A 17,785-nucleotide genomic window follows, 5' to 3' on the forward strand; every position below is an offset into this window, starting at 1 on the left:
AAAATGAATATTACTTTAATCTCTTTTTTGTTTTAGAGAAAATTGAAGTTATTGGTGCAGGAAAGGTGGGTTTAAAAAGCGGCCCCTAATGTGCAATGTGAATCACACGTTATGTGATAGATCATGACACATATGTTCTGTTGGAAAGGACCTTACTGTTTAAGCAGGCACCCTGGTTTAAAATAAGTTCACACTGCTTGTTCAGTATTAGAATCCAGCTCTTTCTGTATACAGTGAGTGAGTGTGCACAAACACACAAAGAGATATACATACATGCACACTGACATATGTATATCTGTACTGCAGATCTGATCCTCCATTAGAATAAATGCATACTGCTGAGCATACCTGAATCACTTGATTGGAACAAAGAGTGAAAAGAAATAGGCAATTTAACCACTACAAGAGAAGAGTGTGATCCCATCGCCAACTCCAAAAATAGTTAGGGACAAATTAGAAACTAGAAAGGTATTTTGTGGACTCTTCAGCACTAAATATTTTCTGAAGGAGTAAGCAGGTAAGATTCTGGCTGGGAGCTGAGGTTCTTGATTTCTGCACATACATGAAGGTGCACTGTTGGAATGTGTTATTGTTGGAATCTGTTTGAAAGCTAGCTGACAATCCTCATGCATTCAATACCAAATACATGAGAGCATGCATATAACATTTAAAAAAAATTACTAAGTAAACATAAAGATGACATCATCAAATCGAATATGAAAGCACAGCCACAAATAGGTGGAAATGATAGACAAATAAAGCTTTGCAATGATACAAGAGAATGGAGGACTGGGTTGAGGTGTCACCAATAGTGTCTACTCTATTTATTTATTTTTTGAAAAAATCCAATTCAGGTAAGGCAGTGATTGTGCCAAATCTATACACAGGTGCAGTAATAAATTGGATAAATGCCAATTAACTGAAGCTCAATGCAGACCTAAATGTTTTGTTATAGGGTGTGTTTTTTGGGGGGGTGGGGGTGTCAGTCTGAATGATAGCCATGAGTCTCTTCCAAACCTGCAATCCTATGTATGTGAGGTTAGACTCCATGAGAGGAAACCTGCTGAACCATTCAGACTACTTTCCTTGTAAGGTCATTGCCTTAGCTGTCCAGTTAAGTGCTCTCATAAGCATCTCAAAAGGTGAACTAGGATACTGTAGCAACAACAACACAATGATGCTGTTCTCCAGGTTGTGCTACGCATTTCCCCATCCCCCTTATCTGACTGGATGCTATGTCATCCTAGGATAGGGGGAGGGAGGCAAAGGGAGGCTGTGTGAGAGATGAAGAATTCTGGTAGACGCTGGAAGCTGGATACACAGAAATATGTCTGCTCTGTGCTGGGCCCAAACCCAGAAACCTAATGGGGAAGCAAGATCTTCTGGAGTGTTAAACCCTTCCATCCTGTTTTCAGGTTGTGTGTGTGTGTGTGTAGAAATAAATCCATATAAATGCACCACAGTCTTTTTTGACCTTCATTTGAAGGAAACCAAACCCTGGGAAACCACAGGCAGCCCTGAGTTTCTCGCCACTTGGAGACTGAGATGCACACAACAGTATATGATAGCAACCACTGCTCTTATATACTTAATTAGCAATTGAAGAGGAAAATAAAAGAAATGATAGGAAAGCTGTATAGAAATATGGGGAAAGGAAAGGCCATTAGCTACAAAGACCCCCAAAGTGCAAGTTCACTAGGCCTCAGAGAAGATGAAATTAAAGGTGCCTGAAGAATGAGCTAAGGGAACGGTTGATAATAAGCTTTACATCAAGCAAGGACAGCTTGAAGGAGAGCTCTGGTGGTAAGGTGCAATTACAGTCAGTCAAGAGAGTAGAGATACACAAGGATAGAGAAGGCAGACATGAGCCGGATACAGAAGAGGCTGTTCAGCGAGAAAGCAGCAGAGGGGTCTCCTGCTGTGTAAACAGTTAAGAGGACTTGTTGATCAGATAATATACTTAGGAACATAGGAACTGTTCTATAATTTTAATAAAGAAGAAGAAGAGGAGGAGGAGGAGGAGGAGGAGGAGGAGGAGGAGTTTGGATATGATATCCTACTTTATCACTACCCTAAGGAGTCTCAAAGTGGCTAACAATCTCCTTTCCCTTCCTCCGCCACAACAAACACTATATGAGGTGAGTGGGGCTGAGAGACTTCAAAGAAGTGTGACCAGCCCAAGGTCACCCAGCAGCTGCATGTGGAGGAGCAGGGAAGCGAACTCGGTTCACCAGATTACGAGTCTACCACTCTTAACCACTACACCACACTGGCTCTGAACCACCCTGTGGTCTCTTGATGATAAATAAATAAATAAATAAATAAATAAATAAATAAATAAATAATAGTAATAATACCAGGCCATATCATCTACCTCATTATTGTCTACACTGACTGGAAGCAGTTGTCCAGAGTTTCAGACAGGGGTCTTTCCTCAGGGACCTTCTGCATGCAAAGCGAATGCGCTGCCACTAAGCTACGACCTTTGATTTTATGCAATAAGTGTTCTCCTTATTGTTCTCATTTCCACATCAAACCTTTTTTGCTTATACTGCCAAAATGGCCTGGTGGTAATTTCTACTTGTAAAGCAGAGAGCCAGTTAGCTTTCCCAAAATGTCCAGAAGACATAATAGTATGCTTTAATCAAGGGAGGGGAAAGCTGTGACCCTCCAGATGCGGTCAGACTCCCATAAACCCTGGCAGCATGGCCAACTGTCAGAGATGATGGGAGTTGCAGTCCAACAGCATCTGAAGGTCCAAAGGATCTTCATCCCTGCTTCATTCCATGCCTTATTTCTTTTGGATTTTCGTGCATCACTGTTCTTGGGAATTGACCTGCATAGGGCTTGAGGTAGTCTGAGGCACAATTGGAATGGCCAGAAGTTCTAACTCCACCAATCTGAAATAGTCCTGACAACCATTAGCTCTTATGCTGCAACACACTTGTTACTCTTCAAGTTTCCACAAGACTCTGGTGTGTTTTGCTGCAACAGACTAACCAAGGTGTCTCTGGGAATGTTGCATCCATGTTATTTTCTGCTGATTCAGTTTTACATACCAAGATGCAGTTTCGAACCCAGATTTACAACGCCCATACAGAGCTTCTACAAATGACATGTAGCATGCAGGAGCAGACATATGATTAGGATCTGTAAGCCAAGATGGAACAAGAAAAATGTCCCATTGACAACCTTTTCTGCTCTGCAGAGGATTGGAAGAAATTTAAGGACTATCTTCAAAAACACTGTAAATTATATGAGTGTTAAGAAGGATGAGAGATTTGAAAACAACAGGGCACCATAAAGTTAGCTGAAAAGATTATGAGAATGAGTGAATTTCATGAGAAAGATAAATTTTGAATGAATATCATGTTAAAACTAGGTATTCAGGATTTTGATAAAAATATTTAAAGATATGGATAAAATATTGGAATTCTGTACAATAAGAATGAAAATAAGGTGATAAGTTGCTGGCTAAAGTTGTATTAACTTGGAAGGTAGGAGCGAGAGACGTGAGGAAGTCCAAAAGGAAAAAAATGAAGAAAAGATGGTTATTACAAGATGTATAACTTTATGTTTGTTTTATTCTCTGTTTGTGCTTTGTTTATTCTGTCTTTTTTTCTTTATTGTATTAACAAAATTCTTAATAAAAAATTTATAAAAAAAATAATAATGTCCCATTGACAACCTTTTCTGCTCTGCAAAAATAAGCCAATTTCTTTCTGAAGAAATAACATAGGAGACACAGTGTTCATTTCATTTCCCTACAGATTTCAACAGGATGTGTTTAACTGCCTTGGTGTATGAAATTATTCTGTAGAGGATTCATATGTTCTGGGACTGTCAAACAATATATTTCCAGAGGTCAATTTTCACTTTCTTCCTTGGGAGGAAAACAGAGCGAGATAAGGGAGGACTTTTGCAGGTTACTTGACAGGTTTGAGTTGTGCAGACAATGTGGTGTCAAAGTGGTGTCTTCAGCTAAAAGCAACTACATTTTCAATTCCCCCCTGTCCATATTCACTTCTGTAATAATGTTTTGATCAGAAAAGTGAGAAAAGACAAGCTAGAAACATGTTTCATGTTCTCAAAAGACACGAGCCAACCGGCAAAACTTTTCAAAGCCTTTGCTCGTTATTTCTTATTCATGCCACATCATAACAAAATAAAACATTGTCAAATGTCTAACCATTTTTGAAAACACCGGGTCAAAGAGGCATCTCTGCAATCTCCCAAGACTGCTCATTAGCGGCTCTCACTCATGCTTTTTTGCTTTCTTTCCTGTTAAATATCAGCTTCTAAATTGTCATCCTTTTGTATGGCTAGGATAAATTTCTCCCTGCTGTCAGCCTGTACACATATTAGAGCTTGTGAGAGTGCAGCAACAACGGGCAAGATTTTCAGGCTATTTCTCTCCATGTGGCCATGTCATATTCTGACAAGTTTGGTGTCAGGAACATGTTGCCTCCCCCCGATGCTGTTGGACCATTCCTCCCACATCCCCAGCCATTACCTATGAGGGCTGAATGTGATGGGATTGGAGTCCCACAATATCTGGAGGGTCAGTGGTTGGCCAACCCCACTACAGGCTAATGCACTAGGAGGGATGGGCAACTACAGCCACAGAATCCAGATCTGGCTTCCTGCCTAATGCCCAGCATTGTTTCTGATCCCAATGTTTCATTCACATAACAATATGGACCATATCTCAGCCACTTTCTCTCCCCAAGTTGATATAAGGGCTAAATACACTTTATCTCACTTGCCTTAAAACGCTCAGGACCACAATATCTCAAGTATTGTCTCTCTTCATATGAACCTACCAAGACTCTGAGATCATCCTCTGAAGCCCTTCTTCGTGTGCCTCTTCCACAGGAGGTCAGGAGGGTGGCAACATGAGAACGGGCCTTTCCTGCAGTGGCTCCCCATTTGTGGAAAGCTCTCCCCAGGGATTTTTGCCTGGTGCCTTCATTATTCACCTTTAGGTACTGAGTGAAAATGTTCCTCTTCCACCAGGCCTTTGTAGGATTGACATCTGGTACTCTTAAATGTGTTTGTGGGAGTCGGTAGAGGAGGGAGTTTTTATTGGTTTGTATTTTGTTGCTGCTGCTGCTCTTTTTTTATCAGGTATTATGTGTTCTGATCTTAAAAAGCAGAGACATCACCTTGCCGACAAAAGTCCGTATAGTTAAAGCTATGGTTTCCCCAGTAGTGATGTATGGAAGGGAGAGCTGGACCATAAAGAAGGCTGATCGCCGAAGAATTGATGCTTTTGAATTATGGTGCTGGAGGAGACTCTTGAGAGTCCCGTGGACTGCAAGAAGATCAAACCCATCCAATCTTAAGGAAATCAGCCCTGAGTGCTCACTGGAAGGACAGATCCTGAAGCTGAGGTGCTTTTTCTGAAGGCACAAAAAGAGTCAAGTTCATCAAGTTAGCACCAGGGCCAATTAGCTAGCATGCTATAAAAGTCTGTGATTAAAGCTTTATTATTTTATTTTATTTTATTTAATACAAATATTTTCTATACTTCTTTTCTGAGCAAAGCTTTGGCTGTTTTATTCCATCAATGAATAAATTAAGATTAAAGGATGGAGCCATAAAAAAATAGTGGAAAGGAATTGACTTGTGAAAAAGAATAGCAGTGATTTGAAGGAAAGCACCAGTCACACCTCTGTGCAGATGTTCCCCAGTGTGTAGGTTATAGCACAGGAGTATTCCTAATTCTCGTGTAGTCAGCAGATCTGAGAAGAGAACCAGCAGGATGGTTCTTCTGAATGAAATATGCTGACTCTTTGGCAGCCAGTATTGCTCAAAACAGTGGAAATTAATTGAAAAATCATTCCTGCAGTCTGATTTCAAGAGAGGATTGTTTTAATTGTTGCTATTGGAAGAAGCGTATCAGCATACTCCATATTAAATCATCTAGAAAGATGTGTTCCTTGGCTATTTTTCCACTGAGCAAAATGTTGTTTAAGGCAAAGAAACTAGTTCCATTTCCTTCTATGTTTTCAGTGTTTCCTCAGGGCATTGCTATTTATTTTGTAAGATCATCGTAACAGTCTGCCATTTGTTTCACTGGATTTCTGAAGCATGTCCCAGCAGCTATCAGATGAAGTGAAAGATGCGTTTGTATTTTCTGTGGGCTGAATACCACTGATATTTCATTCTCTCTTCAATTACACAACTTTTAAAACATATTGTCCAGGCTTCTTATAGACCTGCATTTCAATCAAAAGGGGCGGAGGCTAATGATTTATTTAGCAATTTCAGTCATATTCAGAACAGCCCAAGAGCAGTCATTCTACAAGAATCTCTCTCTCTCTCTCTCTCTCTCTCTCTCTCTGTGTGTGTGTGTGTGTGTGTGTGTGTTAAATACACATCCTCATTTGCTTTGTATGCCAAGCAGTACAGAATAAATGGGGTTTTGCAACAGGAAATCTTGAAGCATGTAGCTTGCTGGGTGTGGTTTTGCAGTCATACATATTATTGGAGAATTACACATTTCTTTTGGCTACCCTATATCACTAACTGAGCTGGATTCCTAATAACACTTTATGCCTGCAAACATTTGTATAGATGCTTACGTCAACTGCCATGATTCAGTGCAAATGTGAATGTTCAGAATTAATATTTGTTGATTTTCATGAGTTCACTAAATCATCTGAATGTTGGCACATGTTTAGCACATATTACATATTTAAACAAACAGAGAAATGGGGGGGGGGGGAATCAGTGAAAAAGAGACCTGATCTGCTTCTGAGATGAGAAACGAAAGAGTATGATTAAAATTCTCCAATATTTTCCTATTTCTTCTTTTAATGAAGTGTAGTTTTACTGGGGCAAGCATTGCCAGACTCAGAACTGTAGGGTGCTAAAAAACACTAAAACCCCTAAAACCCCAAACCATCCTTATTCTTTATTGTAAAACATGAGCCACAGTCTCCTGGGAATGTAATGGGGGATCTAAATCAGTTTATGAATACAGTAATGGACTGGATCAGGGCCAATAAACTAAAGCTCAGTCCAAATGATGCAGAGGTACTATTAGAAGGTGGTTCATCATCTCCCTGTGCTAGTGGTTTAAAAGTCTTCTGGTGTAGGTTGCACTTCCTCCAAGTACTAGGTTGGTAATTTTGAGATGTTCATTGATCCACCTTTGCCACTAAAAGCATGAGGCCTTTGTTGCTCCAAAAGCCCTTTATCGACTGATATATGCCAGCTATGATCCTACCTTGACGGAGACCACTTTGCTTCGGTTATCCATTCTCTGATAGCCTCCAATTTGGATCACTATAATGGGCTGTACATGGTGTTGCATTGGAAAACAGCCCCAAAACTTCAGCTAGTGTAGAATATAACTGCAAGATTATTGAACCTGGCAAAGATGAGCACATCCATCTCTTCGTCATCTTCATTGGTTCTCTGTCTATTTTCATGTCTCATTTAAAGTGCTGATTTCAAGGTTGTTCACAACTTAGGATCAGACTACCTAAAGGAACACCTCTCCTCACATGTAGCTACCCAAACCCATAAAATCTTTTGGGGCATTCTCTGTGGTGGTTCCCCATTTGTGGAATGTCCTCCCAGGTACATATGTCTCCCTTTCAGGAGAAAAAATTTAAGCATTCCTGTTTATCCAGGCATTTAATGCCTGATAGACATTGGCCATGGCAACTGTGAAATTGCTTTTGGATGTTTTTCGATGCTCTAAATGTTTCTGAATAGTTTTAAATTATTTTAAATATGTTTTGTTTCCTTTTAATTGTACTGATTTAACAGTTTGTTGTATGCTGCCCTAGGCTCCTTTGGGAGGAAGGGCAGGGTAGAAATTTAATAAATCACCATCGTATTTTGCAGAGGCACTTCACCAGCTGTCCCCACCAAGCAAGGTGCAACGGGTGGCTACAAGAGATGCCATTTTCAGAACTGGCACCCAAATTGTGGAGCGGCCTCCCCAGAGAGGCTTGCCTAGTACACACTTCATTGTCCTTTCAATGCCAGGCCAGGTAGAACTCTTTTTTTTCTTTTACCAAGTTTGTTAAAATACGTTTTACTGCACTTATCTCGACTACTCTTCTGTTTAGGTGCATCACATTCAACTGTTACTATTATTACTGAATTTTAAAATTATTTTACTTTGTATTATAAGCTAGAGATGCGGGTGGCACTGTGGGTTAAACCACAGAACCTAGGACTTGCAGATCAGAAGGTTGGCGGTTCGAATCCCCACGATGGGGTGAGCTCCCATTGCTCGGTCCCAGCTTCTGCCAACCTAGCAGTTCGAAAGCACGTCAAAGTACAAGTAGATAAATAGGTACCACTCTGGCGGGAAGGTAAACAGCGTTTCCATGCACTGCTCTGGTTCACCAGAAGTGGCTTAGTCATGCTGGCCACTTGACCTGGAAGCTGTACCCCGGCTCCCTCGGCCAGTAAAGCGAGATGAGCACCACAACCCCAAAGTCGGTCACAACTGGACCTAATGGTCAGGGGTCCCTTTACCTTTACTTATTATAAGCTGCTGTTAGGTTTTTGTTATCAGCTGGTCTAATAACAGCAACAGCAATGATAATGAGGAGGAGAAGGAAGGGCCATAACTCAGGATAGAGCATCTGCTCTCCATGGAGAAGGTCCCAGGTTCAGTCCCCAGTCTCTTCAGGTAGGGCTGGGAGAGACCTGGGTCTGAAACTCTGGAGAGCCAATGCCAATTGGAACTCTAGACAGTACTGAGCTAGATGGACCAATTGTTTGACTCCATATAAAGCAGCTTCCCACATTAGGGGATGCATAATCTGACTTCTTGAAGTGTTAACCGTTCGCTCTTCCTGTTCTGAGGCAAGGACTTTGTGTTTACATACTAGTTACATTAATAAGCGGTAAAATGGGACTTGAGTGGGTCAGAACACTGATGACCCTTTACTGTAGCTGAAAATGTTTCATATGAACACCCCAAATCAATCTCAGCTGACCTCCGGATGCTATCACAGCATCCAGTGTTATTCCAGGATAACTCATCCATATATAGACCAGATGCTGTTTGAATTACACACAACTAAAAGATTCCCAAATAGCTGGAGCATGTGGAATTCAGTATTCAGTGGCAGAGCCAAGAACTGTAAATTCCATATCCTAGTACTAATATAAGAAAATACAGACAGGGGAAAAGGAGAGTGATAAACACAGAGCAAGGTCTGGGAGCCAGCTGGAGCAGGAAAGGGGCAAAACTATGTACAAATCTCTGTTTTAAAAGACAGCAGGGCATTAGAGTATTCAGTATGGAAATACAGATTGAATACATGGTTCTAGGCTTCTATTTTCCAATCATGTATTCTTCTCAGATGCAGCAAAGGAGTTTGGGGTATAAGTTCTCTGCACTTTATTGGCAGAAAGGATTTTTGATTTAACAAGGATGGCCCAAACTAAATAACTATTCTAAATTTAAGCAAGCTAGTTCCCTATTGTGCATTCTCCTGCTCTCTTGTAATATAAATGCAAAGCAGCTGAAAAGAAAGCTTTAGAAATGTGCTAAGATTTCATAATGGTGTTTATTATGCATTTAATTACATGTGTACTGTATGAATGAGGAAGTCAGATAAATCGATGGTTCTTCACAGAAAGATCATAGCAAATCATCATAGCTGATAAAACAACACATATTTTTTATTTTAAAAATCAGTCATAAGACATAATAAGCATTATATCCCATTATATTCAAGGAGAATACCTGTGGGAATCTACCATGACAAAAGAGGTGGCTGTGGCTGTCACTACATTTCTACACATGTTTATTAAAAGAAAGATCCAGTTATTTTAGTTGGATTCTTTACCAAGTAAGCCTGCCTTGGATTACAACCCATATCATGTTAGAGGCAACATCCCACAATGTCCTCCAAGGCTAGCTCAAGAAACTTTGCTACCTGAAGCAAAATACAAAATGGCGCTCCTTCCCCATTCCATGTGCAGATGCCAGTCTTATGTCACCACTGGTGATAGGATAATGTCTTTCATCACACCTTAGGCAGCAGGCCAGAAGGGGTGGAGAAGACTTGTGGCAACAGAGGGGAATAGTTGAGGGACTCAGGAGAAATAGCGGGGAACTATAGCTACCAACCAGAATCTATACAACCTTAGGTGGTTGTCACTGTTTAATAGTAGAGCTGACCCTGAGTTCATCAATTTTTTGTTTGTCTGGATCACAGGGCGGTTTACAATATAAAAACACAAAAACAAACAAAAGCAATCATTCTTTGCTTGGGCCTACAGAATGCAAGAGGAGAGGAGTTTATTAATCCTTTCATCTCTGGCTGTTTTTAAGCTTAACCCTTCCTCAGCTGCCTTTTCTCACACAGGGAAACAGCCCCCCCCCCACACACACACAAGTGAAAAAACAGATGGGGATGATATTTTGAACTGAAAAATTGCTGGAGGGACAAAGAGTCAACCATTCCTTTGGCCTTCTGCTCCTCTGCTCAACTGCATCTCCTCCCACCACTGCTTTTCATCTTTTAAAGAAAAGGAATACGGCAATGCAATGTCTCATTTGGCTGCAAAGCAGTTTTGATCTGGGACCACGTGTAGAAGCAGCATTTTGCAAGTAACACACGCTAACTACCAATCTGTGACTTCTCTCTCTTTTTTTTTAATAAGATATTTATTAAAGTTTTCAAAAATAATACATTGTAAAACAAAAAGAAAGAAAAAACAAAAATACAAAAGTACAAAAATACAAAAATAAAAGCAATTTAAAAACACATAGAGTTTCCACTTACTTATTTTCTTTTGACTTATTTTCCAGACCTCCTCATACCTCCCTTTCTTATATTCCAATTCAAATTGTTTGTTCAGCAAATCCTCACCACTAATTCTTTTAATTATTTCAGAACCTTATTTTCCATATCTCTTAAACATTACAGCTGAAAACCACTTAAATTCTATCCAACATCATTCTAACATTCCTTAATTTTACAATATTTCTGCAAATAGTCTTTAAACTTCTTCCAGTCTTCTTCCGCCGCCCCTTTCCCCTGGTCTCGGATTCTGCCAGTCATTTCTGCCAGTCCCATATAGTCGATCACCTTCATCTGCCATTCTTCCAGGGTGGGTAGATCTTGTGTCTTCCAATATTTTGCGATGAGTATTCTTGCTGCTGTTGTCGCATACATAAAAAAAGTTCTGTCCTTCTTTGGCACCAATTGGCCGACCATGCCCAGAAGAAAGGCCTCTGGTTTCTTAAGGAAGGTATATTTAAATACCTTTTTCAGTTCATTATAAATCATTTCCCAGAAAGCCTTAATCCTTGGGCACGTCCACCAAAGGTGAAAGAATGTACCTTCAGTCTCTTTACATTTACATGCTGTTATCTCCACTCCATCCAAATACATTGGTGATGGCATTAGGGCTGCAAGACTTTATTATGCTTCTGAACAGCATTTGCTAGAAACTGCAGGAGGAGAAGGGTGCTGTTGCATTCAGATCCTGCTTGCGAGCTTCCCACACATGTCCAGTTGTCCACTTTGATGGTCGTCAGCCTGATCCAGCTAGCTCTTCTTATGTTGTTAAATGCAGGCAAAGAATGAATGAACAATATTTCACTTAATGGCTTGGAACCTATTTGCTTGAGGGATTGCCTTATTCCATATATTCTGTTTAGTCACTTCCATTTATGGAACTTGCAATTATACAAGTGGCACATAAAATCATAGAGTCAAAGAATTGTAGAGTTGGAAGGGATCCTGAGGATCATCTAGTCCAACCCCCTGCAGTGCAGGAATATCTTTTATTGTGGTAGCACCTGGGCTTAGGAACTTCCTGCTTATTTGCACTAGGCAAACATCCTTGCTACATTGTTTTAGACACCTGCTGAAAACTTGTTTATAATTTATAATTATATAATTTAGTTGCCTGTGTTCGTTTTAAAAGTCATACTGATTTTATCTGTGCTTTAATTATAATTATTTTTAATAGTTTTTGCATATTTTAACTGTGTGTTAGCTATAATTTATTGTGTGCACAGCTCAGAAAACTATTTTAATAAGGAATTTATCATCCTTTCTAATTTTTCTTTATTAAATAAACATATTGCTTGGCCAACGATCAATGTGCAGTTAGCAAAAGGTTGCATAGGGCTGTGCTGTGACAACACGTTCAGCACTGGGCTGGCTTGCTGAGACGTGCAAATGTCCTAAGAACGTGCATGGCCTAACATCGTTTGGTAAGCAGTCAAAATAAATTTGGGCCCTCCAGAATGAAATTACTTGAAAACCACAAATATTTAGCAATGCTAAGCCAGCAAGGACAGGAAATGCTGAAACCTCAGCCACATCTCAGCATCTTGTTGGTTCAGCTCCTATGGCATGTAAAGTTAGAGAACGAGATAATATTTTTAACATTCTCACAAATGGAATTGATATATTTGCTCTGAAAGATGAGGACATGTTTTTCATATTACTGCCAAGTGTGGCGCTGAAAATAAGAAACCTCTCCAGGAATTGTTGCTGTGGTTGCAGATTGTGTAATATCTTGGAAGCAGGTTTCTTTCCTTCTGTTTCTATAAATCTTGGTTTATACGTTTTGCTTTCCCCAATGCACTTTAATCATGCCTCTTGAAGTGTATACTCCTAGGTGCAGCATTCAGAGAGATAAGCACAAATGGATTCTGTACAAAACATCATGGTTCTAGGGGGAAAACACCTCTAATGGAAGTCACCAAGAAGTCAAGGAAAACCCAAGGTGGAATTGCTGGGTTGTGTTGTTCTTGTTTTCCATCTCTAAGTGCTGCAGACCGGAAATGAAAAGCATGGAAAAACAAGTTGTATGCCCAACTGGCAAGCAGAGGCCCCTACAGAACTGAGCTGGCACTTGGCTGAATTAGTTTTACATTTCAGATTCTTAAAATGAGGTGTGAGTAGCTCATCAACCGTAGATACACAGAAACCATCTGAGACTTAATGAATTTTGGATTAACCATTGTTTGAAAATGTTTCATTTAGAAACATGGCACTATGGACTGCCTTGAGAAAATACTGTTGTCAACGGAGTGTTCATATTAGTATTTTATAGGGTAATGACATCATAAATCAAGGGCAGGGAACCTTTTTCAGCCAAGAGTTGCATACCCTAAGGATAATCTTACAGGGGCCACATTTCAGTGGTGAGTTAGGCCCAAGTGGGTAGAACAATTGATGTGACCCTTACCCTTGCTTTTGTACAGTAGGCTACATTTCAAACACACAAAGGCCAGAGGGTTCTGTGCATACTTCCATCTCCCATATTAGCAAGACAGAGGAATTTTCACAGTTGAAGGACACATTCCAGCCAGGCAAGAGCAGTCAAGAAGGCTGTGGGACATAGTTAGGAAGAGGTCTCTCCCATTGGTCTCTCCCATTGACTGGGGAAAGTGGTCATATCTGACCTCTAGCCAGCGGCCTGCTATAAAGTATATGCCATTTTTGTATGAGGACACTTTCCCCCCAAATACAACTTTCATTTCCTCTGGGCCTTCAAGATATGTAAATATCCCATGTGGTCATCTCAGGTGAATTGAAAAAAAAAATGACTTACAACAGGGAAATACAGTGGTACCTCGGGTTAAGTACTTAATTCATTCCGGAGGTCCATTCTTAACCTGAAACTGTTCTTAACCTGAAGCACCACTTCAGCTAATGGCGCCTCCTGCTGCTGTCGCACCGCCGGAGCACGATTTCTGTTCTCATCCTGAAGCAAAGTTCTTAACATGAAGCACTATTTTTGGGTTATCAGAGTCTATAACCTGAAGCGTATGTAACCTGAAGCATATGTAACCCGAGGTACCACTGTAATGGGGATACGTTCAAATACTGGTGACTGAATTTATCAAAAACGAATGTTAGAAACTGGTCAAAGATATATAAAGTATTGGGTGCTCTTGAGACACTCGTGACTATGGGACAATGTTTCCTGCAAAGAAAGTATGACCTAAACTTCTGGCTATGTATTTTATTAAATGAGAATAGCTGCCATCTATGTGGTATCTAATAACACAACTTTGTAAAATTTGATTGCAATATATTTTGTTTCTACACTGCTGAAGACAGTTACTTTTCAATTTGCCAAATAGTCTAACACAAGTATGTGCTGAAGGGGTCCCTAAGAGAACAGAATGTTTTGTTATTTGCATACAGTAAACATATGTTCTATGCATGTAGCAGAGAATTGTGAAATAATTCTGAAACTTAATACCCTCATTCATTGCAGTTATGAACACGCTGGCTAAACTGAAGTCCCAGAAGGAAGTCTTCCTTCTTGTTGACATGCAAGAATTCTCTTAGAAAAGAAATGCTTTTGACTGTTCACCCAGTTATTCAAACTGCTATGTTAAGGAAGTTCAGTTATACACACTTATAATTCTCTTTGTAAACTACACAGATAATTATGATGAACTATTAATTACAAATATACAATAAACAAACCTGTGTCAAAGGTTCTCAGATTTTTCACAGTCACCCTCCCACATCAAAAAAATAAAGAACCAGGGACCTAACCAAGGTTTAATAAAACTTGATCTGATAATTCAGCATTCTGCCACCAGAATATATAGAATCAGACTTTTAAGGGTATTTATTATTACAATAGTTCCTGTGATGCTGTAGCACCCTGCTTGTGGTTAACGCTTAGCTGGAATGAAATATTCAATGCAGCAATAGAGAAATTAAAATAATAATTTATTTGTCGGACAAATAAATATGAGGCACAGTGGTATATGGTTACCAAGCTCTGGCCTGGCCTCCTGCCGTTATGGCCAGCACTTATATTTCCTTAATCCAGCCCCCTTGCTCCTCCTTTGGCTGCCTCTGTCCAATCAGCCTGGTTGAAATTCCTATTGGCTGTTTGCTAGAACCAATCACAAAAGATACACCCATTTCCTCTTGCCTTTTATGGGAAACAAAAAGCTATATATTCTTCTATCTATAAATGACAAATAAGTAGTCATTTATCTTACATTTGTCTCAACAAGGAACCTTAATTACCAGCTCACCTCTTGCCCTCCTTGCCCTATTGCCCTCCAAAACAAATGGTTAATCTTAAATTTTTATCTTAAACAGATGTCAAGGATCTTGAGTTCACATCATCATTGAAAGATCTCCTTCTTTTGGAGGTCTTTAAACAAAGGCCTGACAACCATATGTGTGCTCTAATGATGTTTCCTGCTTGGCAGGGGGGCTGGGCTGATGGCCCCTGTGGTCTCTTCCAACTATATGAAATAAGAATCTAGCATAAGGATTTAACATTTCTTGGTTTCTAAATCCTTTGCATAATTACATTTAAGCTAATATATTTCATACATTATCATAGATAGCCTTTTAGAAGAATAAACCTTCTCAAAGTAAAAAAGGAAGGAACATTTTACAGCCTCAAAATAAAATAGAAAGAAAACCTCTTCTTCTCTTTACACTCCCCTTCTCCAGCCAAGCCAGTCTATTTGTTCTTGGCCTTTTAACCTTAGGAAAATATGGCTCAAGTATAATGGGAGGCACATGGTTTTATTTTACTATTTATCAACTCTTAATTATGTTTATCTCTTTTTTATCTTCTGTAATATGTAGGGTCAGTGTAACCTTGGCTGTCAGCCTGTAATTCCCTTTTTACGACTTTGAGAATTGTTTTCTGCTATAAATCAGGGGGCCCCCTTGTCCAGGAGGATAAACATCTTGCCAAGGTTCTTAGGCAGCTGGTCTTCTGCCTGGCATTTAACATTTGAAAATCTTTAAGCTCATTTTAAAATGCAGGCCCTGATCAAGCCTTAATAAAAATGCAGGCTATGATTAGATGCCTCAATGCCAGATCAGAACTCTAGCAAAGCAGGTGCAAAACTGTCCCAAATCCATTGGAACTGCTATGCTAAACAGAGTTTTCTGCAGCACTGGAATGGGAGCCAAGATGGGGAAGGGTTCATGGGTCATTTCCAATAGGAAGTGAAAGGTTAGGGATTTCCTTGGCGCGAGTCAGTTCTTCGGGGATAGGACTGCACTTCAGCAGTAATGAATACCACAGTATTTGGCCAGGTAGAAAGTTGTATAAGGTATGAGACAGGGACAGATGGGCTTATTGAAGGATTTAAGGTACCCATGAGAAGCACCCTGTGTGAAGCAAAACCAAAAGAAAATTGTGCAAAATTGTTGAAAAACGTTAAGAACATGTTCTATTGATACTGGACCTCATCAGACTAGGGAATAAGCTCAGACTACTTAACAATGGTTTGCATAACTGGAAATCCTTTCAGCCAGAAATAACTGAGCTACCTTGACAGTGGTTAAAATCAGTGGAGTTTTGAAAGGTTTAGGTTAGTTCAAGATGACATCTAATTGTATAAAAAGAAAAAAGAAAACCTGTTATTTGAGATCAGGAACCATCATGCAAAATTTGGTAATGATATCTTAAAAGGTGCCCCAATGCATCATTAATAAACAATTTCCTAACATATAGATTGTGATTTATGCTTTTTTTGTACACTACTTTGTGAGAGCAAAGATTATTTTGAATACTTTTAATTAATTAATAATATTCATCTGCTACCCAACAGTCATTTTAAATGAAATCATATTCTGGGGTGGTAGTGAACTTTTTTGTCGTTCTTTATTAAAAAAAAAAAAATTGCATTCTGAAATTATTCCTCTTCAATCCAAACACACAAATTGAAATAAAAACTATAAAATGTATGACACAATCAAATATGGATTGCATCTCCTGTCTTTGTTACTACAGAATAGTGCTGGTTTTCTGCAAGAAAATAAATCCCCCCCCCCCTGCTTACCTTTCAAGAATGAATGAGATGGGGAATCCTATAAAATTAATACTGTTCCTCATTTATTTTATTTCCAGCTATCCAGCTATTATGAGCTTCTCTCTTTTTGCTAAAGTAAATAAAGCATCCATTAAGTGTTTATGTGACTGTGAGGCCCACAGAAAACTAAGAGAAGTTTATCATAGAGTGAATTAGGCAAAATTCACTTTAAAGAGTAACATTGGTGAGGATTGGTCTCTAAATCCACAAGGGAAAGGATACATTAGACAAACTGTGGTCTTATATTCTGCTACAAGTGACAAGATTTCATCACCATTACATTTTATAGCCAAATTTACAAAAAACTATTCAAAATGTAAAATAAAGCCCAAGGCATTGTTTGAACTCACCTGAAGCCACCATTTTGTTGAACTAAGCAGATCTGTGTCTGGACAGTGCTTTTATGGAATAATAATAATAATAATAATAATAATAATAATAATAATAATAATTTGTTACTTGTACTCTGCCCATCTGACTGGGTTTCCCCAGCCAATCTGGGCAGCTTCCCACAGAATATAAAACCACAATGAAACTTCAGGCATTAAAAGCTTTCTGGTGCAGGGCTGCCTTCAGATGTCTACAGAAGGTTGTATAATGGTTTATCTCTTTGACATCTGACAGGAAGGCATTTATGTATCTGCTAGCCCCAGACTATCTTAAAATAGCCTATCTCGAACCCATCATATGAGCCACTTCTGTCGGTTCATATGAACCGCTATGCTGAAGTGCTACTGTACCAAAATATTTGTCCAGTTCTTGCTCAGTTGTGTAATATAGGGAGAAGGCATAATCCTCTTCTACCCATTTGCCACAAACCTAAAGACTATTTTGATACACTGGAATATTGGGACATGTGTGTTACCCCCCCCCACACACACACATGCACACCTCAGCTAAAGGTAAAGGGACCCCTGACCATTAGGTCCAGTTGTGGACGACTCTGGGAGTGCAGCACTCATCTCA

The sequence above is a fragment of the Podarcis cretensis genome (assembly GCF_951804945.1).
Source record: "Podarcis cretensis genome assembly, chromosome: 5".
Lineage (NCBI taxonomy): Eukaryota > Metazoa > Chordata > Lepidosauria > Squamata > Lacertidae > Podarcis > Podarcis cretensis.